General features: G+C 47.9%; 1 protein-coding gene across 1 annotated transcript in view; it reads left to right on the forward strand.

Annotated features, from left to right (window-relative positions):
• Positions 1-26,547, forward strand: part of RASSF3 (Ras association domain family member 3) — a 73,898-nt gene that overhangs the window by 37,313 nt on the left and 10,038 nt on the right. The window lies entirely within an intron of this gene.

Below are 26,547 nucleotides of genomic sequence, written 5' to 3' on the forward strand. Positions count from 1 at the left end.
TCATGCTCTCAGCGTAGAGCCTGATTCGGGGCTTAAACTCAACGAACCGTGAGATCATGACCAGAGCCAAAACCAAGAGTCCAAGGCTTAACCGCCTGAGCCACCCAGCATGGGACTTACTTTTAAGTAATCTCTACACCCAGCATGGGACTCAAATTTATAATCTCGAGATCAAGAGTCACATGCACTACTCACTGAGCCAGCCAGGTGCCCCTAAAATTTTAAATTCTATGTTATGTATATTTAAACACACACAGGCACACACGCACACACGCACACAGAGAGAAATTAATTAAGAGTAAAATCACTTTGGAAGAAAAGAGAGTGGGACACAGCATCTGAATTCTCCACCAGACTGAGCACTGGTTCCAGTAGCTTAGCTTCTGCCACTATCCCGAGTATGTGTGAGGGACGAACCAGATGCTCAGCGAGGTCTCCACCTACTGTACCTTCCTTCTGATCCTCCCACCTGTCATTCCTGGAGCATCTCCTGTGTCCCAGAAATTGAGCTCTGCCCTGGAGAAAGGTAAACGTGTGCCCCGAGGCATTGATAATCCCGAGGGAGGTTGGGAGAGATGCATTTGCTTTTTGCCAAGTGTCCCATCGCATAGTGTGCTCATCTGTGGTAGTAAGTGTGGGTGGCACTATTTAGGTAGTATTTGGGGGGTGGCAGTGAAATGTCTGGAACCCGGTTTAAAGGAGTCAAATCAGTACATAGCTGACATTTGATGCCCACAGATGCACTCTTAAAAAAGACAGTGTCAGTAGAAGAGTAAGACTCGTTTATAGCCTGAAAATTCATCATGGAAGAAAGAAGTCCTCATGGTGCCAGAGGAGCTGTGCACTTTTGTGAGGAGCCACCAGGATGAGAAAGAGGCAGACTTACCTGATGGCTCTCCTGTTTCCTGGGGCAATACAAGGCCAGACACACCGCTAGTTCCTTCAGGAACTGACGGGGCAGTCAGTGGAGGACACAAGAATACAAACCCGAGACGAAACATGTTTACAGTGTCCTGTAACAACATAGCGTAGACTGGGTGGCATATAAACCCCAGGATTTTATGTCTCACAGTTCTAGCAGCTTAGAAGGCCAAGACGAGGGCCGTGCACATTGGGTGTCTGGTGAGGGCCTGCTTCCTGCTTCACAGCAGTGTTTTGCTGTGTCCTCCCTGGTGCTCACAGGGGCGGAGGAGCTCTCTGGAGTCTTTTCTGAGGGCACTAATCCCTCAGGAACCTGATCAAGTCCCACAACCCCACCTCCTAATACCATCTCACTGGGGATTAGCACTTCAACATACAAGTATCAGGAGGATGCAAATATTCAGTCTGTAGCACAGAAGCAATATATAATTGGTTGAAAATTAATTTGCTAAGAACAAATGACAGAAGGGAAACATGAAAGTCTGATGGGTCATTGATCATGAGCTTGGACAGTCTAGCTTCAAAACACACTTTATATGCTGTCAGTGTTTTTAGGGAGAGCTCATTCTCAGAGGCGGTCTTCATCTGTTAAATAAATTCTTTACCAGGGAGGAGGAGGAGGTGAGGGAGGAGGTAGGGAGGTGAAGGGAGGCAAGGATGTGATATTTTTGGAACAGCTTGAAATACAAAGTAATTTCCTGATAAGATTAGTTCCTCTTAAGCGAAACCCCAACTGTGGTCACTCGCTTAGTAATGAAGAAGTCCAAGCAAACTGGACAGGTTTAGAAAAACTGGGTCCCTAGCTCTTGTGCTGAATTCCCAGGTCATGTCCTACACCCACTTGAAGTTCACTTCTGGATCAGGGAGGCATCAGTTTTTGTGGAGTACTTTATTTTGATTTGATTTGTGAATTTCGTAAGTAAATCAGTCTTTATTTCCCTGTCACTTTTCCATATGGAAAAGCACTTATTCAGAATAGAGCAAATTTTGAAAGGAAGTATAGAAAAATCAATGCTGGGGCACCTGGGTGGCTCAGTTGGTTAAGCGCCTGACTTTGGCTCAGGTCATGATCTCACGGTTCATGAGATTGAGCCCTTTGTGGGGCTCTGTGGAGCCTGCTTGGGATTCTCTCTCTCCCACTCTCTCTGCCCCTCTGTCATCACGCTCACTTTTTCTCTCAAATAAACTTTAAAAAAAAGACATGAAAAACGCTAAGAATTAGGTATTATTAGCAATGCTCCTGGAAACAAATTCTGGGTTTTTTTCCCTATAAAAGGGACACTAGAAAATAATTACACTAAAAGCAATACTTCTTTCCACTTGCTAATTCCATTATCATTTACAGTTACATTTAGAAGCTGTTGTAATAGGCATTTAAAAGGAAAATATTAAAGAGCTATCTTATTGTGTTTAAGGGTATGAATACTGAGTCTATGTTGGCTTGTATTATAAGGAAACTGTTGCCTAAACCTGGCTAGGTACTGTTAGGGACAGATACAATTTCATATTTCATAAGTAAGTTTCTGCTTGGTCATTAATCTGATTTCTTGACCTTTAAGGAGTAGGTCACAAATCATTTCTTTTGTTTGTTTTTTTTTTTTTTAAATAGGCTATGATACTGTCATTTATTTTATATTTTAAATGCAGGGAAACATCTTTAAAATATGTTTTCCCTGGTGACTAAGATAATACATGCTCAATGCACAATACTTGGAAGTTAGGAAAAAAATGGAGAAGTTTCTGGAAAATCTCTTCCTTTCAGGCAGTCTGTTTCAGGATAACTGCTGGGTGTGTTTTGAGCAAGCTGATTCCCTGTTGGTTTGCTTTCATCCAGCCTAGCCACCCCTTCTGCTTTGGAGGATGTATTTGTAGAGGGGCTTGTCAGGGTATACCACTGTCCTTTTCCTGCCTCCTGTCTGGTCTCTTGAATGTGGAGGATTTGGGAGGCAGTCACCTGGCCTTACCCCATCAACTTCCTGTCTTCTCCATGGGTGCACAAGGAGCTTTATTTTGCATTTGTTAAATGTTAAAGTCAACAGGGGGCACCTGTCGTTGGAACCCGGGACTCTTGATCTCGGGGTTGTGAGTTTGAGCTCCTTTTGGGGGTAGAGCTTAAAAATAAAATCTTAGACAACAACAACAACAACAACAACAACAACAACAACAACAAACCAACCCATTGAAGTCAACAGAATATACTGCAGCAACCCTGTACTTGTGAATGTGTGTTCTCGGGGTCTGTTTCTAAATCTGGGGCAATCAGAAGACTTTCTGTACAAGGGAAGACCCCTCCAGTGGTAGGCATTGGGTTCAGATTCTGGCTCCACGATGCACTGGAATTGTAGCCGTGACAAACAAGCTCAACTTGGTTTTCTCATTAATAATAACGTTCTTTAGATAAAATTATGTGATTGATTGATGCATAACAGGCTACCTCCATTGATGGTGTACCCACCAAAACCTGTCTGTTTCTTTCATTCAGCAGTGTTTGTGGAGCATCACCTGCATGCCAGGCTTTGCCCTTGGTACTGGACACCAAAACAGAGAAAAGAATACCCTGTCCACAGGGAGCTCAGAAGGCAGTAATAAACAAGATAATTGCCTGAAATATATGATACATTAAGTAGTGATAGGTACTAAGGAGAAAAGAGTACAAGCGTGAAAGGGATCTGTGTATGTGTGCATGTGTTAGGGGAAAGGAGGAAATAATTCAGTTATTGAACCTGTAATGTAGCTGCATGTTGTTTCCATGTGTGATGGATCTTGATACTCCAGTTGGAGGCCAGAACTTGTCCCTTTGTTGAGGTGGAACTTCCTTGATGCCCCTGGCATGGTGTTTTCGGGAGGAAGTGGTGGGTTCTGATCCTGCCTGGCTGGGAGTGCAGGTTCTAGTAACGAAGGGTTTGAGAGGTACGTGTATGTGTGGTCTTTCGATCTATCCTGGAAAGTGCTTAGAATAGTGTCAAGCGTTCAATAAATTTTAGTTATTATATGTTAACACTGTTTAGCTATTGTCTCCTGTTATAAAACTCAGAAGTTTTAAATAGAAACCAGAGGGGCCGCTCTCTTGGAAAAAGTGCCTGGTGCTAGAAGCAGTAATTACGCAAGTGTTAGATTTGGAGCACAGATATGATGTGGACCCTCCTCCTCCCGATTTCCCACTCTCTCATCTTTTTTCCCCTTTCAGCCCTTGCGGCCATTTGGAGGAATAAATTTTTAAGGCAGGAGCCATGGTTAATGTATGTAACAGAGGCTGTGTGTTACTTAACGTCTGTTGAATCAATAGGCGAAAGGAACAAGCACATTCTCAAAGCACAGTCAAGTTTGTAAAAATGTACTTCGATAAAGGGATGAGGATAAGAGACTGTAGTAAAGGTGTGGTGCATGCTGATTGATGGGAAGACAAGAACAGTGCTTTTCCTAAACTTGAGCCATATCTTATTGAGCGACTACATACGGGTTTTGGAGAGTAACGGAATTCCGTTCAGGGATGTGAGCTTATTCTGTGTGATGGTATACCATCAACTTCTCATTCTCAGTGATGCTTTTTTAGCTTAAGAAATAAGGATTGGGGCGCCTGGGTGGCTCAGTCGGTTGAGCGTCCGACTTCAGCTCAGGTCGTGATCTCACGGTTTGTGGGTTCGAGCCCCGTGTCGGGCTCTGTGCCGACAGCTCGGAGCCTGGAGCCTACTTCGGATTCTGTGTCTCCCTCTCTCTCTGCCCCTCCCCTGCTTATGCTGTGTCTCTCTCTGTCTCAAAAATAAATAAGGGGCGCCTGGGTGGCGCAGTCGGTTAAGCGTCCGACTTCAGCCAGGTCACGATCTCACGGTCCGTGAGTTCGAGCCCCGCGTCGGGCTCTGGGCTGATGGCTCGGAGCCTGGAGCCTGTTTCCGATTCTGTGTCTCCCTCTCTCTCTGCCCCTCCCCCGTTCATGGTCTGTCTCTCTCTGTCCCAAAAATAAATAAAAAACGTTGAAAAAAAAAAATTAAAAAAAAAAAAAAAAAAAAAAAAATTAAAAAAATAGAAAAAAAAAGAAATAAGGATTTCTACTACTGGTATTAAAAAAATTAAATTTTACTGAAGGTTACTGCTAATTATTTCAGTTCTCTATACATCATGTCTGCCTCAGTTTAGTAGTGGTCACCAAGTCAGTTTTAATAGTAAATAAATGTCCACTGAAGATATTACAGGGACACCTGGGTGGCTCAGTTGGTTAAACCGTCCGACTCTTGACAGTTCAGGTCACGATCTCACGGTTTGTGAGTTCCAGCCCTGCGTTGGGATCTGTGATGACAGCACAGAGCCTTCTTGGGATTCTCTCTCTCCCTCTCTGCCCCTCTCCCACTCATGATCTTTGTCTCACTCTAACAAAATAAATAAACTTAAAAAAAAAAAAAAAGAAAATATTAGAACTATCCCCTCTCCCTAAAAAAATCAGAGGCCCAGAATTAAAAGACACAGTGTTCTCTGTTGGTTATGGTATTTTGCGAGCTAAAGTATCCTCTACAATTAGAAAAGCGATGAAGTACAGTGGAAAGTTTAGCATGGATCTAGATGTCAGCCTCTTTCTCAACCATTGTATAAAATTTGAGGCTAATCTTAGTGTGTCTCTGTTTTCTCACACGTGAAGTAAATGTAATGATCTCAAAAGGTGGTGACGATGATTTGATGGGTTAATATAGGTGTGTCAGACACAAGGTAGATGTTAAAATTACATCTGGTTGATTTGGCTTTTGTGAGGAAGGAAATTTGTTCATTCCTGATGTTGACTTTGAAAGCCCTCAGTCAGGTTGCCCCATTGATAAACATTAATTTTTATGTTAGAATTAAAAAAAAAATTTTTTTTAATGTTTATTTTTGAGACAGAGACAGAGCATGAATGGGGGAGGGAAGAGAGAGAGGAAGACACAGAATCGGAAGCAGGCTCCAGGCTCTGAGTTGTCAGCACAGAGCCCGACGCGGGGCTCGAACTCACGGACCGTGAGATCATGACCTGAGCCAAAGTTGGATGCTTAACCGACTGAGCCACCCAGGTGCCCCTATGTTAGATTTTTATTTTTTATTTTTTATCTGGGGGTGGGGAGGGGCAGTGGGAGAGAGAGCATGAATCTTAAGCAGGCTCCTCACTCCTCACAGAGCCCGACACGGGGCTCAATCCCATGACCCTGGGATCATGACCTGAGCCAAAATCAAGAGTTGGATGCTCAACTGACTGAGCCACCCCGGTGCCCTTTAATGTTCAGTTTTAATCTAATGTTACCGTTAAACACTGGCTTTAATAATACTGCTAAGCGGGGAAACCTGGCTGGCTCAGTTGGTAGAGCGTGTGACTCTTGATCTCAGGGTTGTGAGTCCCAGCCTGCGTTGGGTGTAGAGATTACTTAGAAAAATAAAATCTTAAAACAGAATGCTGCCAATCGCTGTCGTGGGAATGATGATGACCATAGGCAGCCTGACACTGTGAAGGGCTTCATGTGTGTTAGTTACCCCGGTGGCTCAGAACAGGGACACTCTGAGGGCATGTATTTCTGTGATGATCTTTTTGCTGACAAGAAGCAGATTAAGAGATTTAGAAAGTAAGAAAAGTAAGGAAAGAAAAATGTTAAGAGATCACTTTTTGTTGGTCCAGACAGCATGAGTTAAAAAGTCATGGGAGGTTGCTGATAACAGTTGGCAGTTAAGAACTTTCTTTTGGAAGCAGTTCAGTGTTTTGCGGGACAGAAGCCAGGTCTTGCTCTGCCTGCCCCTACAACAGCTAACCGTGCTTCATGCACACAGTATTGGGTTTTTCGAATGCCAATTGAACGGAATCCCACAGGTTGGGTGTAGTTGCATGGTCTCCCTGAAAATTCCTGGAGAGTTTCTGTGTTTTCCTCTAAATTGATCTGTCCACCCGGCAAACAACTGGCTTATGGCTATTAGTTCCCACAGGAACGAGAGCCGGGCCTGTAATCTCTGTTCTGCAGGGAAGGAAGTAGGCTGGAAAATGACAGCAGACAGCTTGGTCACCAGACGCTCTGGGCAGGCCTGAGACGGTCACGATGTGTGTCACCTTCTCTGTCTTCGGGATTCCTGATGTTGGGGTTCTCCAGGCAGCTGGGAACTTGGGGTGAATCAGCAATTGGCTGTCCTTACACCTAGCAATTTAGAACTTTTGATACACCTGATACTCTAGTTACCTGGAAAGGAAGATTCTAAGGTCTAGAATGCAACATTATTTTTGTCTCCTGACTTTTGTGCTTCCTCTTTGAATGTTGACATTTTAGTGAATATGGAGAGAAGTTGATTTAACAGTTTTTCTTAAAAAAAGACCAAAGAGACATAACATACCAATATGAGCCCCTTGAGTAGATAAAAAGTGGCTGTAAAAGATTATTTCTGGAACAGATGGGGAACTCTTACTATGAAAGGGATATTAAGAAGTTCTTATCGATTTTTCTTAGGTATGATGGAGGTGGTTTTGATTATGTAGGAGAATGGCCTTCTTCAGAGATTCATGCTTAAGGATGGAGGGGTAGAGGGTCATCATGTCTGCAATGGAGAAATGGTTCTGCAAAATAAATAACGTTCACTCCCTACAGAGGGCTGGAATTGAGTGCACGGAGGGCAGGGACCACATCTGCCCTAGCGCCTGACACATAGTAGCACGCATAGTATTTGCTGAGCGGGAAGCCTTTCCCCAGAAACCAGCCAGCGCCGTTTCGCCTGCTTCTTCCCCTTCCCTGGGCTCTTCAAGGGCAGGGTCTATCTTTGAATCTTCCCAAAGCACCTTGCGCAGTCCTGGGCACTCATTTAATCTCTGTCGAATGAATGGGAAAAATGTGAATAGCACCACCATTTGAAAGTACTGGCAGTGACCGTTTCAAAGTGAGCTGTTTTGTTTTCCTTGCAGACTTACTGACTGGCAGGAACCCAAGAATGGGGGGCATTCTGTCTGTTGGGTTCCTCATGGGTGTTTTCAGAAAATAAGGCCGAGTTTGTTACAGATCTGACAAGGGAGCGGCAGGGCATTGGGTGGTCCAGTTCAGATCTCCAAGACTGATGTATTTTTGCAGAAAATAAGCAGGTGCCACTGTGTGTAGTGAAAGCTGAGCTTTCTGGAACTTCCCATCCCAAACTTTGGAATTTGGTTTGCTCTTGGGCTGGGCCAGAGGCTTTAAGAGGCTAGTGGGTAGGCTTGGGATTGCTGTCAGGTTATGAAGTGTTGTTTAAGCCGTTGGGTGATTTGGGGAAGGGAAGGAAAATTTACCATTTTGTGCTAATTTGTTGCCTATTGCTCATACTCTTTTACATTGTTCAGTGCTTTTTTTTTCCCTCCTCAAGATATGCAACGTGAAATGATAGCTGTAGTGAACTTTCTTCCCTAAGTGCTAAGCAAATACCTTCAGTGTTTAGGCATAGAATGGAATTCGTTACAGAGTGCTGTTTATTTTCTGTTTAGGAGGAAAGAGCTGGAGCACAAAGGAAGGAAAACCATTTACTGGCTATGTGAATTTGAAATTTCTTCCTTTCTTTTTTCTGTCTTCTGAGACGTTCAGAGTGGTTAACTGAAACAGACTTCTAAAAATACCCGTTAGCACAGCAAGTATTTTCTCTGTCTAAAATTAGCTGATTTGAGCTATGTAGTCTGGTTTTCTAAATCCTTCCATCAGGTGCTCTAGCCGCTTCTCGCTGTCGTTTTACGAGCTGTGGGTAACATGTTTGGGGGATGCAAACTAGGAATGACTTTATCTTTTATACAAAAATTTACAAATACCTGAGGTGAGTTCCAGCTTCGGGCTCACTCTTCCAGGAGGCCTTCCCAAGGTGTTTCCTGTGCTTTCTTTTCTTATGAAAGAGAGAAAGAGTGAGGGGGCGAGGTGGGGGAGGTGGAGTGGGGAGGAGGGGCAGAGAGAGAGAGAGAATCCCAAGCTGGCTGCATTCACCACGGACCCCCACAAGGGGCTCAGTCACGACTCGAGCCGAAATCAAGAGTTGGACGCTTAAGCAACAGACTGAGCCCCCCCCCCCCCCCCCCCCCCGCCCCGCACCCCTCCTGTGCTCTCTTTCATCTCACCTGTCGTTCTCAATAGCTCAGCTTTCTGTGTCCCACCCCTGTCCTACCCCGAAGGGCAGAACCTGTGCTCTGCTCCCTGTTCTATCCCAGTGCCTCATACAACTATTTGCTTAATATTTAGGCGCCTAACAAATATTTGTCCACCGTTAAAAAGTTGGTCCATTTACTGAGCAGAAAGAAAGGGAAATATTATTTGTTGGTGGTGTTGACAAAGAGACCTGTCTCTTCACGTGAAAATTAAGGAAGTGGGAACGGAAGAGAAAGGGGGAGAGAAGCTAGTTGGGCTGGGAGTGGCTCAGAAGCGTGGCCAGGGTCAGGGTGTAGTGACAGAAGCCCGTTGCCTGACAGAGAGGCTCCTGAGAACACCTCCCTGCCTACCTTTCCTCTGCCTGGGCCGTAGATAGCACTGGGCCTTTCTGAGGTGTGTTTATGTTTTTAAAATACTGTCTGTGCTTTCCAAAAATGTGGTTTCCCTGCCTCATATGGGAAACATTGACTTGGTGAAAGTTAGGTACACTTGGTCAACAGTTTGCATTTGTCCGTTTCTGAAACTGTTTTCCAGTTTTGTGAAAGTGTGCTCTTTGTGTTACAAATTCCTTGAAGGGAGGGGTCCTGGCTTCTCTTTGATCAGTTAGTCGAGAAGGAAGACTGGGGTAAGGAAGGTAGAGGCCAAAGTTTGCCTTCATGGCTGACGGCAGAGGATGCTGGTGTGCAGAATGTGGCTTATTCTTATGGGCAGAGGGCCTTCCCAAGGCTGGCCTCCGGTGCTCTGCTGGCCCCCTCTGCAGGGTGAGCGCAGAACGTTAGCCCCCAGGTGAGGACAGAGGGACAGGGGGACTCCGCGTGCACTCCTGCTTTCTCCTTCCAGACCCACTGATGCTGTTCTCCTCCCTTGTTGAGGAGGCAGACTCATGGGTGGAGAGAGGAGGCCTTCCTTTTCTATTAAGAGGTAAGAAAATGGCACCCACAGAGGTGATATCCTTTCTTAAAGTCACACAGCTAGTTGGCAACAGATTTTTCTCCTGGGCTTTAGCAGCCATTTGGAATGCATGGAAAGGGCATGATTTTGGAGCTGGCCAGGCCTCATGTTCACGTGCTACTACCTCTGTGACCTTTGCATTGGTTTATATATCTGAACAATGGGATTTGACTTCCTGACTTCCGACCTCAAGGCCTCTTGGGAGGGTTACAGTAGATCTAACCCATGTTTAATAGCCTGGGCCAGTACTCCATTTCCCCCTAATCAGCAATGCAAATCTCCCCAGGCCTGTCCACGAGTTCTTTCTCTTAAATCCTGGCTTAGAGTCTTGGGAAACTTGGTGATGGGGAGGTGGTTCTCAGAGTGGGACTTGGAAATTGAGGGTTTTTTTTTTTTTTTTTTAAGCTTATTCATTTTGAGATGGGGGGGGTGGCGGGGAGAGGCAGAGAAAGGGGGAGAATCTCAAGCAGGCTCCACAGAGCCTCTGCGGGGCTCGAACTCATGAAACCATGAGATCAGGACCTGAGCCGAAATCAAGAGTCGGACGCCCAACTGATTGAGCCACCCAGGCGTCCTGGAAATTGAGTATTGTAAATTTGATATTTTGGGAGGAAAAGAGTTGTTCCTAAGGAAGTAAAGTGTTAAATTGGAAAGAATTTCATGTGTCCTATCCACCGTAGAAGAACTTGTGTCACACCTGGAATTGATTTGTAGTCAGGAACTGAACAGTGTGGCCTGTTTAACTTTGGGGAACAAATGCCTTTCAAGTCTTAAATGTTCGTACTTCTTTTCTAGGACGTTCTGTAAGTCTTTTGTTGTTGTGTTAAAGTTGTTTTGTTAAACGTACAAGTGGACTGTTAAAAAGTTCCTGGTTGGGGGCATTGGTGGGCTAGGTGAAAGGGTGAGAGGGGAAACATTCAGATCTGTGGGCAGGGGACCTGGTCTAGAACATGTGAAATGTGATGGGAGTCCTGTCTCCATGTTTCCTGAGGTGTCCTGGATGAAACAGTCTGTGCCGGGCCCTCAGGGACACGGTTGCTGCAGGCGATGCCCCACACAGGGAGAAGAATGCAGCTCTAAGCAGGCGCACATCCGGGCTTGAACACTGTGCGGTGACCTCCTCTTTCCGTGTCCGCTACTTGCTTCCTGTCCAGGTCTTCAGGTTAGTGAATGCTGCTCTGAAGCAGTGTCCACGCCACCGTGATCCACACACATCTGTCTCGACCCCTGATGCTAACGATACGTTCGTTCGACTACGTTTGGTTTCTCTTCTTCCCCCCTCAAGTCTGCTTTCTGCTTTTTGTGTGTTTCCAGCCCACACTTGGCAGGCAGAGCTCCCTGCCCGCCCCCCTGCAGGCCATGCCGACCTGGTCTTGGCTGGTGGCTGGTGGAGCCGGCTGGGTCCCTGACCCCCCCCCCTCCCCCCTCCCCCCCCAGCACTGAGGAAAGGTGGGGCGGGAGGGCACTTCCTCCAGGCCTTGGGCTTCCTGTGCAAGCCTGGAGGAAAACAGAGCTGGAGGGTGTGTGAACCCTCAGGTTATACCAACAACACGAACACTCCTCCACAACAAAGACGACTGAAATGCTGAACCCCCCTGCCCCCCCCCCCCACCTTTTGGAGAGTCGCTTTTAATTTATAAATTGTTGACTTGGTCGAGTGATGTTAAAAACCTATGCTTTCTTTTTGACAGTCTTTGGCAGTAGCAGGTTTTCGTTTTTTTGTGAGTGGCTGGAGGGGTTTTTTTGTTTTGTTTTTTTTTTAATTCCCCAGACCGCAAGCCTGTTTTTACCTAGGAGATCTCTGGTTTGCTCTCTAGCAACTTCCTACGTTGGTGTCTGTGCAGCTGGCTGCCAACATTAGGGAAAATGGATAACAGCCTTGCCACACTGGTGCCTCTGTTCTTAATGTGGGGTTGTTTATCTAGAGGTGGCTTGCCCCCCAGGCGCAGTCAGCACATCAAAGTGTGTTTCATTTATGCTGATGGGGGCTGAATTGCATTGTGTTTACTTTTGTTTTTAATGTGATTTTGAATTTTTTTTTTAATACGTGGAAATCTTTTATTTCCTTGCTAGATTCCTGCCCCACCCTGCCCCCACCCCGATTAACGATTAACAGTTATGCAGACCTCGGAGACCTCGATTAACAGTTATGGAGTTTTTGAAAATTTTGTGAAAGTTTTGTGTAGAAAGAAGAAACCGTCTCCGATCTCACCAGACTGGCATAAGCGCCGTGAACATTTTGGAATCTTCCTTTCTAGTCTTTGAGGCATGTTAAAAAACAAAGTTCAACGGAGTAAATTTTATAAGATCTTATTGACTTTAGTCAATGATTCATGAATTGGGCAACATCCCATCTGGCAGATAGAACGGAGCTCCAAAGAGCTGTACAAAATGAGAGGTTTTCAGGGGTTGGGGGCGGGGCACGCAGGGCGTAGGGGACACTAACGGGGAAGTTACAAAAGCAAAAAGCAGATTGTGGCAAGGTCACCTTCCTTTAGGGGACAGCAGGGATCTATCATGCTGCTGACTTCACTAGTGCTGACCAGGTAATTCCAAGTTGACTAGTTTGAGGTTCCACTGGGGGGGAGGGGCAGGGGGAGCTGAAACTGTAAGTTAGGTATGAAATCTTAGTTTGGTGACTTGGGCTTAGCAAAAGTGACTCCATTTTTCCAACAGGCACATAGTTTGTCATAGTGGATGTACAGTTCCTCTGATTTTTTTTTTTTTCTCCTCCCATTAAAAACTCTTCTGTAGGCTTCATGTTAACAGCTCCTATATGGTCCATCTTGACATTTGGAAGTATTACTTAGCTATTTTCTTTAAAAAAAAATTTTTTTTTTTAACGTTTATTTATTTTTGAGATAGAGCGAGACAGAGAATGAACGGGAGGGGCAGAGAGAGAGGGAGACACAGAATCTGAAACAGGCTCCAGGCTCTGAGCTGTCAGCACAGAGCCCAACGTGGGGCTCGAACTCACAGACCGTGAGATCACGACCTGAGCCGAAGTCGGACGCTTAACTGACCAAGCCACCCAGGCGCCCCTGCTTAGCTATTTTCTTAATGCTGGGAATACAGTTTCTGATTTTTAAACGAATTCTCTGTGGTCCTGGCCAGATTACTACTTCCCTGATAAATTGCTGGGTTGTATTGGTAGCTGCCCCCCACCCCAATTCAAGTTGAACACAGTGTATTAAAACAACTAAGCAGGCGTGCCTGGGTGGCTCAGTTGGTTAAGTGTCTGATTCTTGACCTCAGCTCAGGTCATGATCTCACAGTTCGTGAGTTCGAGCCCTGCGTGGGGGTCCACACTAGCAGTGTGGAGCCTGCTTAGGATTCTCTCCTCCCTCCCTCCCTCTCTCTCTCTCTCTCTCTTTGTCTCTCTCATAAATAAAACAACAACTAAGCCTCCAGGAGCCAGCGGTGCTAGACCTGAGGGTTTCTCAACTCACTTTCTCTGTCCCAGCACATGGTTGGTTGTTTCCTCCTCCTCCTGGCTTAATGGGCTTTGAATCAGATGGACGCGGCACAACCCTTACTTAGCTTCTACACGAACCAACCTCATGTCCTTGTAAGCTTCTGTTTTCCAATTGCAAAATAGGGAGAATAGTGGTACCCAATTTTGGGTTTATTCTAAGAATCCCGAGTCAGGTTGTGATGAGGGTGGCACGGTGTCTGGGGTTTGGTGACAAGTTTCACTAAGGGCTTTTGCTGTCCACCTTCCTCCCCACCCTCAGCCCCTCCTAGGGATTTGGGTGGCCTAATTCTGTCCTGTTTTGGAAGAGTGGGCAGAAAAGAAGGAGAAGCGGAATGGGGGGGGGGGGCGGTGTATCCAGAAGGCCTCCCCCCCACCCAAGTGTAGGGAAAGGTCAACTGTTTCAGAGATTGCCAGAACCCTCAAAGGCAGTGGTGCTGCTTTACCCCACTACTGCTGGGGTTGGGTTCAGTGAGGTGGGTGAGGTTGGCCAGGAGCGCCAGGCCCCTGGGCGTTTTTGCACGGGGTTCTGCCTCCCTGGGCTCTCTTCTGGTCATTCTTTGGGTGTCCTAACTCACCCCACACCTCTGACCGTGACCAGCCTTGTATCCCTGACACACTTCCTGTGACTTTTGTGGTTCTCACCCCATCTACAGCTAAGCAGGAGGGCAGGAGCGGATTTCTGTAGAAAAAGAGTGTCTTTACAAATTCCTGGGTGAAACCCTTCGAGGTAATAATCCACCAGATTTTTATTTGAATTGCTCTATCATCTTTTAATTACTCCAGAGTGCTTTCGCCTCCCTGGTAGGAAGGAGGAAGGTGATTCCTCAGATGAAACCAAAACCTGGGGCCGCTGAGGTGGAGCTGGAGGTACGGGTGTCTTTCTGAGAACGGAGGGCAGCAGTGGGGTATCTTTCTCTGTCCTCCGTGTATTGCCTGTGGTGTGGAAGAGTGAGTCCTCATACACACAGTAGTACTTCAGCTAAGCCTTTTAAGGGCTAGGAACAGACTTAAAAGAGCCGCCTCGAGTGGAGCATAGAGAAGGAGACCTCAGGAGAGGGGATGGGGGGACGGGAACAAGAGTGATAGAAAATAGCTGAAGCTTGCGTCCCCCTTCAGACTTTCAAGTTTGTCTAATTAAAATCTTTCGTGGTCTGGACATCTGGCCTGAAAGGACCGACGAGTCTCTCCCTATTCCTCAGACCATATGAGAGGGAGCTTTACAAGTGTGTTTGGACTAGTGCATTAGCAAGGCTACGGTGGGTAAGAATAGAGGATTTGCAAATCCAGACCCTAAGGAGTCAAATGTGACTTCCTGGACATTCTCCTCCTCAACAAATTGTTGTCATCCACACTTTTTAATTGTTACATGAAAACATAGAACTTTAAGTCGCTTTCAAATCTTTTATGTGCCGGCAACTTAGACTCCTATTAGAGATGGCAAGGAAGAACACCAGGTGTCTCTTAGATAAGCTTGCTTCTGATCACTTTTCTTGGAGTGCTGGCCTATAGGCACTTCTGATTTTCTTGAGACACTCTGTCCCTGTTCAGATTAGGTGACGACTCCTATTTGCTTGTAAGCCTCTGCCCTTGACTTTCACATTCCCGCCGTAGGTGGAGCTGGAGCCCGCTCAGCTTCCCAGATGGGCTCCACCTGCCCCGTCCTGGTGGCTTCAGCGTTCCTTCGCGCTTCCCGTCTGGCTCACTTCCAAACGAGCCTGCTCGTTTCCTTTCTCCGGAACCTACCTCCCCTTACAGCCAAGGTACAAGGGTTCCATGAACACTCAAATGATGTGGAAGTCACAAGATCTGACCTTTGGAAGAGCCTCTAGTGCCCCTGGGCTAACCTGAACTAGTGACGATGGCCTCCAAGGCCACAATTGTAATTGCTCTTAGCCAAAGGAAGTGGCTGGCTGCTGAATGACCCTTAGAGCCTTGAGCAGTGAGACCATTTAATCTAGAATTTAGGGTGGACGTTGTGTCACCGTTTGCCATTGTAGTGTCTTTCTTCTCTCCTGGCTTCTCAGCGATCGCTCATATTATTGTTCCAGTTAATTTTCCTAATACTCAGTGGACTGACTTTGTAGGTACTTGATTAGGACAGTGGTATAGATAATACAGAATATTAGAAAACTGGGGCACCTGGCTGGCTCAGTTACAAAAGTGTGCAGCTCTTGATCTCGGGGTCGTGAGTTCAGGCCCCACGTTGGGTGTAGAGGCTACTTAAATGAAAACAAAAATGTTAGAAAACTCACTGCTGAAAAGGACAGGGACCATAGTCCAATGTTTTCTTAATAATCAGGGAAACTCCTTGAGGACCCACCTTCCTTTGGAAACCTGAGAATCCACTGCAGCTTCCTTTCTGACACCTCAGAGAGCTGGGCCTGAGGCAGGCCTGCTGACTCACCTGCGGCCATGTTGTTTTTCTAATTATCAGAGCTGATTAGCTGGATTTGGATGTGCTTGGCTCTGAGGGCTGTAATAATCTTCTTTCTTTCTTACCTAGCTCGCCTAGAATTTGAGAAAGTTAAACCAGTTGTGAAAATGTATCACCTTTCAGAAATGAACAGCATCTTAATTGACTCCCTTTGAAAGCACGTCAAACTGGGATTGCTGAGGTTGAGTGTAATCTGGTACCCCTTGAGGTTGGGCGCTCAGGCTGGGGCACTCTGAGGAGACTCGTCCACCTCCAACTTTGTTTTCTGGCTCCAAACAAACGAGTGGCTGTTTGACGATTGGCACGCGACCCGGGTTTTGAAAGCACAGCCATATAGGGTATTGCGGACTGGGAACCAGGGGGTTTAAAAAGTGAGGTCATGGAAGGCCCAGATGGAACTCTCTTCGCGTGGATCACAACTGCAATTAATCTTATTAACATCCTGGGCCCGTGCCTGCTCTCACTGCCTCGGGTGTGTTGAGGGTATTTAAGGGGCAGGCTTTGAAGGACTGTCTCCTTTGATGGTGCAGATGCATAACAGAAGCGTGTAAAACTTTGTATCTGCTGTTATAAAGGCCTTTTGTGTGCCCTCGCAGATTCATTTAGTTTGGAGAAGCAAACAGAAAACCTCCTGCAGATAAGATGTTGCGAGGCTGGGTTGCAAATGCAATCTTGTAGATGCGGGTTCTGTGACCAGATAGAATCAATCAGTTGGAAAGGAATATTCCCCCCCCCCCCCCCCCCCCCCCCCCCGCTAGTTCCAGCACCGTATTCCAGAGTGAGTGGAAGACTTAAAAATGCTGTCAGGTCACGGGGAGGCAGGAGCAAACATAGGAAACAGCAAACTGTGGAGGTGTGTGCGGTGAGTGCTAAATCGGCAGGGATGGGGTACCCCAGGGGTTCCTAATATACAGGGGTGAGTGAGGGCTCTTGTGGCTAGGATGGCTTCCTGGGTGGGGTGGGCCTCGAGGAGGTGGCCCACAAGGTGCTCTCAGGGCACAGTGGCTCGTGGCGGAGTGGTAGGGGTGCGGCTGGGAGAATTTAAAGGCAGTGGGTGGCACACTGACGTCTCTCTCAAGTGCATGGAAGACGAGCCTAGTATGGTGTTCCATCCTTATAAGGGTGCTGCCTGCTTCTATTTTTGAAGCCCATTTTTTAAAAACTCCTCTAAAATGCCCACATCGACTCTCTCGTGCTGTTCTCTTGTTTTAACAAGTAGCCTTGGGACAAAGAAGTTGTTTAAAATTGTCAAGTTCAACAGATGTGGTTCATGTGTGCTAATATCCCAGAATTGAGTACAGAATCTACTCACTAAGTGAATAATTAAGAAAAGAAGTATCTGTTCTTGTGTAATGTACCCATTTGCTCATAATTAACGAATGTCCCAGTTACAACATTATGACAGGCCTGTTTTCTTACAAGTTTTCTTGCTGTGTACCGATACAGGGTTTTTTTGTGTGTGTGTTGTGTTATTTCGTTTTAAACCTTCGGGTCTTCTCAGATCTCGGTCCCTCTGGGACTCGCCAGGGGGGTGGGAGAGGGAGGCGAGGAGCGGCGGCGCCCTTTCTGCCCACAGAACATGCTGGGGGATTAGCGTTCTGGGGGGCACTCTTGGGGAGCCTGGCACCCAGCCTCTGGGCAGCACTGTGCGCATTGACCTTGTCCTCTTAGCTGCCCTCCCGTCCCTCCACCTGCTCTTCCTCCCCTGAGATAACAGAGATGCGTTTCTCCATAACAGGAGGATGGAGCGGGCTGGGACATCTTTCCCTTGCCTTTTCTTTGCCGTCGGAAACCTGAACAGCAGACCTCTTTTATGGGTGCAGAGAAGCCTACAATGGGCAAGGTGAATCCCTGAACCTCACCTAATGGGACGTAATATATCCCAGCTCTATATCCCGCAGTTAAAAAAAAAAAAATCTTCTCATCCGGCAGGGGAAAAAACTCTGGACTGGCCAGGGTGAATCAGCAGGCCGTTCACCAAGATAAGTGCGAGTCTCTAGACGTGGCACCCAGCCGATTGTCAACACTGGTGCCGTGAGAACGTGGCAGCAAGCAGCACCCTGTACTTTTAAGGTCAAGAACGGCAGCACCAGGCCCCCTGGACACAGTTGCTTTTTCCTTCAGGAAGAGAGTTTCATTTGTCCCAGAAAGGTTGTCTTTTTACTTAAAACACAGAGTTCGCGTTGCTTTCTTGTGGGCTTCCCCACCTTGTTGTTCGTTTGCACGGCGCCCAGTGCAGTCCAGATTCACGTGGCCGGGTCGAGTCCCACGAGCCACACATAACTACTTACACTTAAATTATTGAAAATTGAAATGGAAATTCATGGTCTCCCTTTACTTGCTCAGATACCACATGTGGCTAGTGACTGTTCTTTTGGACAGCAGTTATAGGACATTTCCCTCGTTGTGGAAGGTGCTGTTGTCTCTCGGTGGTGCCGCTCCTTATTTGAGAGAACTTTCTGGGCTCACTCAGCTCCCCCGTCTGCTCTGCCTACTTTTATATCTTAGAGGTTGTGGCACCAAAAGTGAAGAATGTCCCAACAGGCATCTAATGTAAGTACACAGCTGTCCCCTGTGACCCTTCTCGCCGGGCACGATCCTAGCCTAAAAGACCCTCTAAGGACTTGGCGGGTTTGGCTCTGTGTGACGGCCTTTCTTACATTCCTCACAGGGTTTCTGTTCTGCACACCTAAAAGACATTTCAGAACAGTTTTTCCCTGCTAATTCTACTTTATTAGTTTTTTAAAGTTTATTTATTTTGAGAGAGAGAGAAGGAGCGATGGGGGGGGCAGAGAGAGAGACAGCAGGAGCAAGAGGGGCAGAGAGAGAGAGCAGGAGTGAGGGGCAGAGAGAGAGAGAGCAGGAGTGAGAGGAGTTGAGAGAGACAGCAGGAGTGAGAGAGGGGCAGAGAGAGAGAGAGACAGCAGGAGCGAGAGGGGCAGAGAGAGAGACAGCAGGAGCAAGAGGGGCAGAGAGAGAGAGAGAGCAGGAGCGAGAGGGGCAGAGAGAGAGAGAGCAGGAGTGAGAGGAGTAGAGAGAGACAGCAGGAGCAAGAGGGGCAGAGAGAGAGAGAGAGCAGGAGCGAGAGGAGTAGAGAGAGACAGCAGGAGCGAGAGGGGCAGAGAGAGAGAGCAGGAGTGAGAGGGGCAGAGAGAGAGAGAGAGAGCAGGAGCGAGAGGAGTAGAGAGAGACAGCAGGAGCGAGAGGGGCAGAGAGAGAGAGCAGGAGTGAGGGGCAGAGAGAGAGAGACAGCAGGAGTGAGAGGGGCAGAGAGAGAGAGAGAGAGAGCAGGAGCGAGAGGAGTAGAGAGAGACAGCAGGAGCGAGAGGGGCAGAGAGAGAGAGCAGGAGCGAGAGGAGTAGAGAGAGACAGCAGGAGCGAGAGGAGTAGAGAGAGACAGCAGGAGCGAGAGGGGCAGAGAGAGAGAGCAGGAGTGAGGGGCAGAGAGAGAGAGAGCAGGAGTGAGGGGCAGAGAGAGAGAGAGCAGGAGTGGCAGAGAGAGAGAGAGAGCAGGAGCGAGAGGAGTAGAGAGAGAGAGCAGGAGCAAGAGGGGCAGAGAGAGAGAGCAGGAGTGAGGGGCAGAGAGAGAGAGAGCAGGAGTGGCAGAGAGAGAGAGAGAGCAGGAGCGAGAGGAGTAGAGAGAGACAGCAGGAGCGAGAGGGGCAGAGAGAGAGCAGGAGTGAGGGGCAGAGAGAGAGAGAGAGAGAGCAGGAGTGAGAGGAGTTGAGAGAGACAGCAGGAGTGAGAGAGGGGCAGAGAGAGAGAGAGAGAGCAGGAGCGAGAGGGGCAGAGAGAGAGAGCAGGAGTGAGAGGAGTAGAGAGAGACAGCAGGAGCGAGAGGGGCAGAGAGAGAGAGCAGGAGCGAGAGGAGTAGAGAGAGACAGCAGGAGCGAGAGGGGCAGAGAGAGAGAGCAGGAGTGAGGGGCAGAGAGAGAGAGAGCAGGAGTGGCAGAGAGAGAGAGAGAGAGCAGGAGCGAGAGGAGTAGAGAGAGAGAGCAGGAGCAAGAGGGGCAGAGAGAGAGAGCAGGAGTGAGGGGCAGAGAGAGAGAGAGCAGGAGTGGCAGAGAGAGAGAGAGAGCAGGAGCGAGAGGAGTAGAGAGAGACAGCAGGAGCGAGAGGGGCAGAGAGAGAGCAGGAGTGAGAGGAGTTGAGAGAGACAGCAGGAGTGAGAGAGGGGCAGAGAGAGAGAGACAGCAGGAGCGAGAGGGGCAGAGAGAGAGAGCAGGAGCGAGAGGAGTAGAGAGAGACAGCAGGAGTGAGAGGGGCAGAGAGAGAGACAGCAGGAGCGAGAGGGGCAGAGAGAGAGAGCAGGAGCGAGAGGGGCAGAGAGAGAGAGCAGGAGTGAGAGGAGTAGAGAGAGACAGCAGGAGCGAGAGGGGCAGAGAGAGAGAGCAGGAGCGAGAGGAGTAGAGAGAGACAGCAGGAGCGAGAGGGGCAGAGAGAGAGAGCAGGAGTGAGGGGCAGAGAGAGAGAGAGCAGGAGTGGCAGAGAGAGAGAGAGAGCAGGAGCGAGAGGAGTAGAGAGAGAGAGCAGGAGCAAGAGGGGCAGAGAGAGAGAGCAGGAGTGAGGGGCAGAGAGAGAGAGAGCAGGAGTGGCAGAGAGAGAGAGAGAGCAGGAGCGAGAGGAGTAGAGAGAGACAGCAGGAGCAAGAGGGGCAGAGAGAGAGAGCAGGAGTGAGGGGCAGAGAGAGAGAGCAGGAGTGGCAGAGAGAGAGCAGGAGCGAGAGGGGCAGAGAGAGAGAGAGACAGCAGGAGCGAGAGGGGCAGAGAGAGAGACAGCAGGAGCAAGAGGGGCAGAGAGAGAGACAGCAGGAGTGGGAGGGGCAGAGAGAGAAAGAGAGAGAGAGAGAGAGAGAGAGAGAGAGAGAGAGAGAGAGAAAATATCCCAAGCAGGCTCCACGCTGCCAGTGCACAGTCCGATGTGGGGCTCACTCCCACGAACTGTGGGATCGTAACCTGAGCTGAAATCAAGAGTTGGACCCTTAACCGACAGAGCCATCCAGGTGCCCCTTTATTTTTTAATTTTTTAAAATGTTTGAGTGGGCTCTGTGCCCAGCGTGGAGCCGAACCTGAGGCCTGAACTCACGACCTTGATGAGATCAAGACCTCAGCTGACAACAAGAGTTGGACGCTTCACCGACTGAGCCACTCAGGCGCCCCCTGCTAGTTATACTTTAAAACCTAGTTCAGGAGCATCTAACTGGACTTTCTGGAAGTTGCCTTGGAGTCCCCTAACTGCTTGCTCACCCGCTGCTGGAAATCACTTGCTTGATGCTGGTGCTTAAGTGCGAGCCTGCTTTGGTTTGCTTTTAGGTCTGTCTGTGACCGCAGTGGAAAGATCTCTCCCAGAGAAGATTTTTCTGTTTTGGTTAGGTCCACAACACTTTATTTGCTGTCTTTGTGGGAACGGAGCCTGGGAGGAGGACATTTAAAGAAGTCACTACCAACACTCCATTCCCCTCGAGCTGTCCCTGCATTCCATTTGCAGCGGGGGCCCGTTGCCCCCGGACAGTGCGGTTACAGCCTGCGGGGTCCCTGTGGTTTGTTCCGTACCCAGGTCTGCACTGGTTCCGTGTGTAATGCGCCGGGTATCCCAGTATGTTCGGGACATCATTAGGTGACTGCCAGTTGCCACCACCGGAAGATGAGCTTGAAAGTAGGAATTCGTAAGTTTGGAATCTAGCATCACTTAGAGTAAGCGCCTGCTGGCCCGGTAAGTTCACCCTTTCCCACTGACACATGCTAGCCCTCAAACCTGGCCAGGAGTCAGAGCAGCTCCACACGAGAGCCGTGGGACCTGTGGGACCGGGAGGTGTTGACACCATCCACTGCGTCTGTCATCAGGCACCGCGCGTCTACCGGGGCGTCCCCCACCCAATCAGAGAAGCTGTGCTAGTTGCTTTTTTAAAGGGTCAATAGTTTTATTTTTTTTAAAGAAGACACGAGAGGGAGTGGGGCGGGAGTGGGTCAAACTTGACTAGGCTGTCAGCTGTGGAAAGGTAGAAAGGCAGCGGTCACGGCCGTCTGTCCTGGCCGTAAGTGCGTGGCCCCGACCGGGGCGCCCGCAGGCACTCAGTAGAATTGTTGGATAATGAGTTGTATCGTATTTTCATCGCAGCTCTGTCAAGTACGTATTGGCTTGCACGTTTTACGGAGATGAGAAAATGGTCTCCAAGAGGTTAAAGAGCTTGCCTTGGGTTACACAGCGAGGACGTGGCAAAGCTGTGAATCACACCTGTGTATGCCCACGCCGGAGGCCACATGCCTTCCCCAGCGCAAGGGGTCCAGCCCTCGTTCCCGCTCGCGGTCACAGTCCTCCTGGATGCTTTCTGTTTTGCTGTTGTTATATTTTGGACTTAAAATTTTAAGGTGAGATAAAATGTCGAATTCCAGGAGAGTTAGCAAGAAAGGGTATAAACAGGTTTGTAAAGCGGTGCGTTCATTCTCAGACAGTCTTGATTTAAAATGGGATGGGGCCACGCCGCAGGAGGACCACGCCGCGTCTGGGAGGCAGGGTGTGGCCCTGTGAGAAAGTTCACCGGTGGAGAAACGTCTCGGTGACCCCACCCAGGAACCGAAGCGAACCCCAGAGCAGCCCTCGGGCTTGCAGGATGAACACACTAGGGAAGAGTCTAGGGTTGATAATTTTTCATGGAAGAACTGAAAAACTGGAGGGTTGGGAGACTATAAAAGAAAGGTGGCTTATAAAAAAGAGGACCTGTAACTGCCCAGACAGACGTACTTGGGTGTGGCGTCACCGCCTCGGCCGCCAAGAACAATAAGGATACTTCAGACTGCTGCGCCCCATGCCATTTCCTGTCCTTGCCATCGCAGTTCAAGGTTAACGTCTATACTATTTGATCTGTTCTGCACTTGCCACACAGGTTTTTAAAAGCTCCTCCTTATTTTTACCTTTTGCACCCATGTACCTACTTTGTCCCTTCAGTGTTGCATGTTTTTTTCCTTCTTTCTGCTCGTAAGGCCGTCTTCCCAAAGGCATTGTATTTGGAGGAAGGGCAGGGGGATCCTTCCCTGTGTGAGAGGAAGGGGGGGGGGTCTTAAAGGGATAACAATTTGGAAGTTTTCCAGCTCTAGAGACTTCCTCCCATTCTGATACTAACAGGAACCAGTGTCCTTCACTCCACAGCCTGAGCTCGTGACTTCTGTTCCTTTCCCCCTGCTTCTACACTCCACTCAGAGCGTTGCTTTTATCATTTCAGAAGCTTTTTTTCCTTGACATTCTTCACTGAGACTCGGGCTTCGCTGGACAATAAGTGTCATGAGGGTGGAGGTGTGGTGCCTGACGTCCCCACGCCCAGGCGAGCGCTTGGCACACAGCAGGAGCTCAGTAAATATTTGCTCAGTGAGCAGGCCTTGGTCTGTGGCCTTTGTGGGCAATTGCTATGTCAGTTGACTTAAAAATATGGCGTAGATCTTAACCGTTCTTACAGGAAACAAAAAATCCTAATGATGTGAAGTGATGATGCATGTTAACTAAACTGGGGCTAATTGGTTTGAAGTATATACGTATGTCAAATCCTTATGATGTACACCTAAAACAAATAGTGTTATATGTCCATTATATCTCAGTAAAAAACTCAGGGTCCCAGCCTTCTAGGGTTTAGCTGCTTCTCTGGGATTTACTTTCCAGTTAATCTTTTAATAACAAGGTGTTTTGCCTTGAAAGGATCGTGGAGGTCCTTGGGCCCAACTCTTTTCTGTTATCGTTGCTTACAGTTTCCTTGGTTTTTAATCTCCGAGAAGGAAGGATAGCTGTTGCACAAGTATGTCTCAGCTATGCTTTTGTGGGCAAGCCGGGTGAGTTTCTGTTTGCAGGCCAGCTAGCGCCTTCGGTTTTCCTCACGCTGCTGGGAATGCTGACATGAGGTGGCCTAGGGACAGTTAAGAACTCACTAGGGGCGCTTGGCTGGCTCAGTAGAGCATACTACTTTTGATCTTGGGGTTGTGAATTTGAGCCCCGTGTTGGGTGTGGAAAGCCTGGGTGGCTCAGTCAGTTGAGCAACTCTTGGTTTTGGCTCAGGTCATGACCTCACATTTAGTGGGTTTGATCCCTGTGTTGGGCTCTGTGCTGACAACGTGGAGCCTGCTTGGGATATTCTCTCTCTCTCTCTCTCTCTCTCTCTCTCTCTCTCTCTCTCTCTTTCTTTCTCTCTCTTGCAGCCCTTCCCCGCCCCCCAAATAAATAAACTTAAAAAAAATCTTAAAAAAAAAAAATCACACAGATTCTTAAAAAAAAAAAAAAAAAAAAAAAACCTCACTAAATTCTAAATGGACTTGACCTTGCTCTTTGCTCTTAATCACTCCGTTTCCCCCTTCTCTTATTTAGGTGGTAAGCCCCTAGGGTGGACGTACGCTACGATATTTGTGTAGTTAGCTACTTTGTACATTTTTAATGGTGGGTCTTTGGTTGCCTTGATTCCTCAAATGGAACCATTTTGCCCCATAGGTCCCACCAGTGAGAGCAGTGTCAGATTTTTGCAAAGTTGTCCTGTTAGGGTCAAGAAGCACCGTTGAGATGATTCACTCTGGTCCCTTTATTTCCTAGGAAATGAGGCAGTGGCCTCAGGTCAATGAGCGGAGGGCACGGGATTAGTTGGTGAGAGACTCTGGACCAGAGCCCCCCGTCTCGCTGGAATTGGGCACGCTTTTCACAGCACCCTCTAGCTCTGCCAGTGCCACATCTCACCCGTTAGGAAGTGGAAATCCCTTAGGTTCACTGTTTAGTATTTGCTCTGAAGAGTCTTTGGACAGTCTGTACTGAAAAATCAAAGTCGACACAAAGACTCAGGATCTTTTTTCAGCTATGGCCCATGGCCAGCTAATTGTGGATTGGAAAGAGCAGGGCCAAGCCGAGAGTTACAATATATGTTTTGAATTTCCTTAGAAATAGTCATTGAAGCTTCTGTAAAGTTATTTTTTTATTTTTTTACTCCTTTTTTTTTTTTTTTTTTAATGTTTACTTATTTTTTGAGAGAGAGTGAGCATGGGCAAGTGCATGGGGGTGGGGGGGTGGGGGGGGGTGCAGAGGGAGACAGAGGATCCGAACTGGGTTCTGTGCTGACAGCAGAGAGCCTGATGCAGGGCTCAAAGTCATGCACCGTGAGATCATGACCTGAGCTGAAGTCTGACGCTTAACGGACTGAACCACCCAGGCGCCCCCCTATTCTTGTTAGTGGAAGCAACATAGAGGACCTGGGTTAAAATTAAATTTGATCTCTTAACTAGTTGAGGTGTCCCCGGACAAACCACACACTTCCCGAGGGATCTCAGGATTTGGAGTTACTGAGGGTTGGTAGGCTTTGGAACCAGGCTTCAGGGAAGTTCTGTCACTGCCACAGAACCGCTAAGTTTCTATTGGCAGGTGAATTTACTTAGAACTTGACTTCCTTTGGAAGCCGGAATAATAATGTCTACTTGGTTAGGTTGTTGGGAGAATTAAATGCAACACAAGCCAGGTGTGTTGTATGCTTGGCTTCTTGGGGGTCACAGCACACTGAAGTCTGGCCGTCTGTGATTGCATCTAGCCATTACATCATATCACGCACTGCTTGAGCTCTTTAGACGAGAAACCGTTATTGAATTCTTCAGTGGAAAGAGGGTTTACTATCATCCCGTCCACAGTGTGGACAGTCCAAGCCGGGGTCGAGACTGGATGGGTTGCGAGTGGGTGAGTAGGGGAAATCTGGCTACTTGTATCTTGACATGACAATGTGTTTGGAAGATCAATTACCCTGTGGTAGTTGTGTGTAATTAGGTCATTGGTTAGTGCCAGTTAACATGATTAATTACCATACTTTTTGCTTATAAATATGGCATAAAGCTGTAAAGACCGTAAAGTTCGTAGAATTTGCTAATGAGGAGCTTTTGGTTTGTGTCTTTATTTTTTTTTTCTTTTTTTTTTAATTTTTTTATTTTTTATTTTATTTTTTTCAACGTTTTTAATTTATTTTTGGGACAGAGAGAGACAGAGCATGAACGGGGGAAGGGGCAGAGAGAGAGGGAGACACAGAATCGGAAACAGGCTCCAGGCTCCGAGCCATCAGCCCAGAGCCTGACGTGGGGCTCGAACTCACGGACCGCAAGATCGTGACCTGGCTGAAGTCGGACGCTTAACCGACTGCGCCACCCAGGCGCCCCTGGTTTGTGTCTTTAAATATTGTTTAAAATGGAAATAGCCTGGGGCACCTGGGTGTCTCGGTTGAGGCTGAGCCGGCTGACTCTTGATTTCGCTTCAGGTCGTGATCCCAGAGTTGTGGGTTCGAGCCCGTGTCAGGCTCCACGCTGAGCATGGAGCCTGCTTGAGAGTCTCTCCATCCTGCTGCCCGTTTCCCCTGCTTGTGCGTGTGCGCTCTCTCTCAAAAAAATACAATAAATGGAAATAGCCAATCCTATAGGCACTCTGAGAGAATGGTGTCTGTGCAGAAGGGAAATTTAGCAAAGGCGGTTTCACAAAATAATAATTAATGAAGCGTTGCCATTAGCTGCTGACAAATTAGTTGTAGCCCTCAGGAAGGTGGTAGTCTGAAGGAAGGAGAACCATATTCGGTGGATGACCCTGAGAGTTTGACAGCGAGAGGGTGTGTGTGTGCTCATGTCTGCGCGTGTGTTTCGAGGTGAAGTGCCCCAGAGTTCTTGTGGGGACTGTATAAAGAGTCCTGCCTT

Source organism: Panthera leo, chromosome B4 (genome assembly GCF_018350215.1).
Source record: "Panthera leo isolate Ple1 chromosome B4, P.leo_Ple1_pat1.1, whole genome shotgun sequence".
Classification (NCBI taxonomy): Eukaryota; Metazoa; Chordata; class Mammalia; order Carnivora; family Felidae; genus Panthera; species Panthera leo.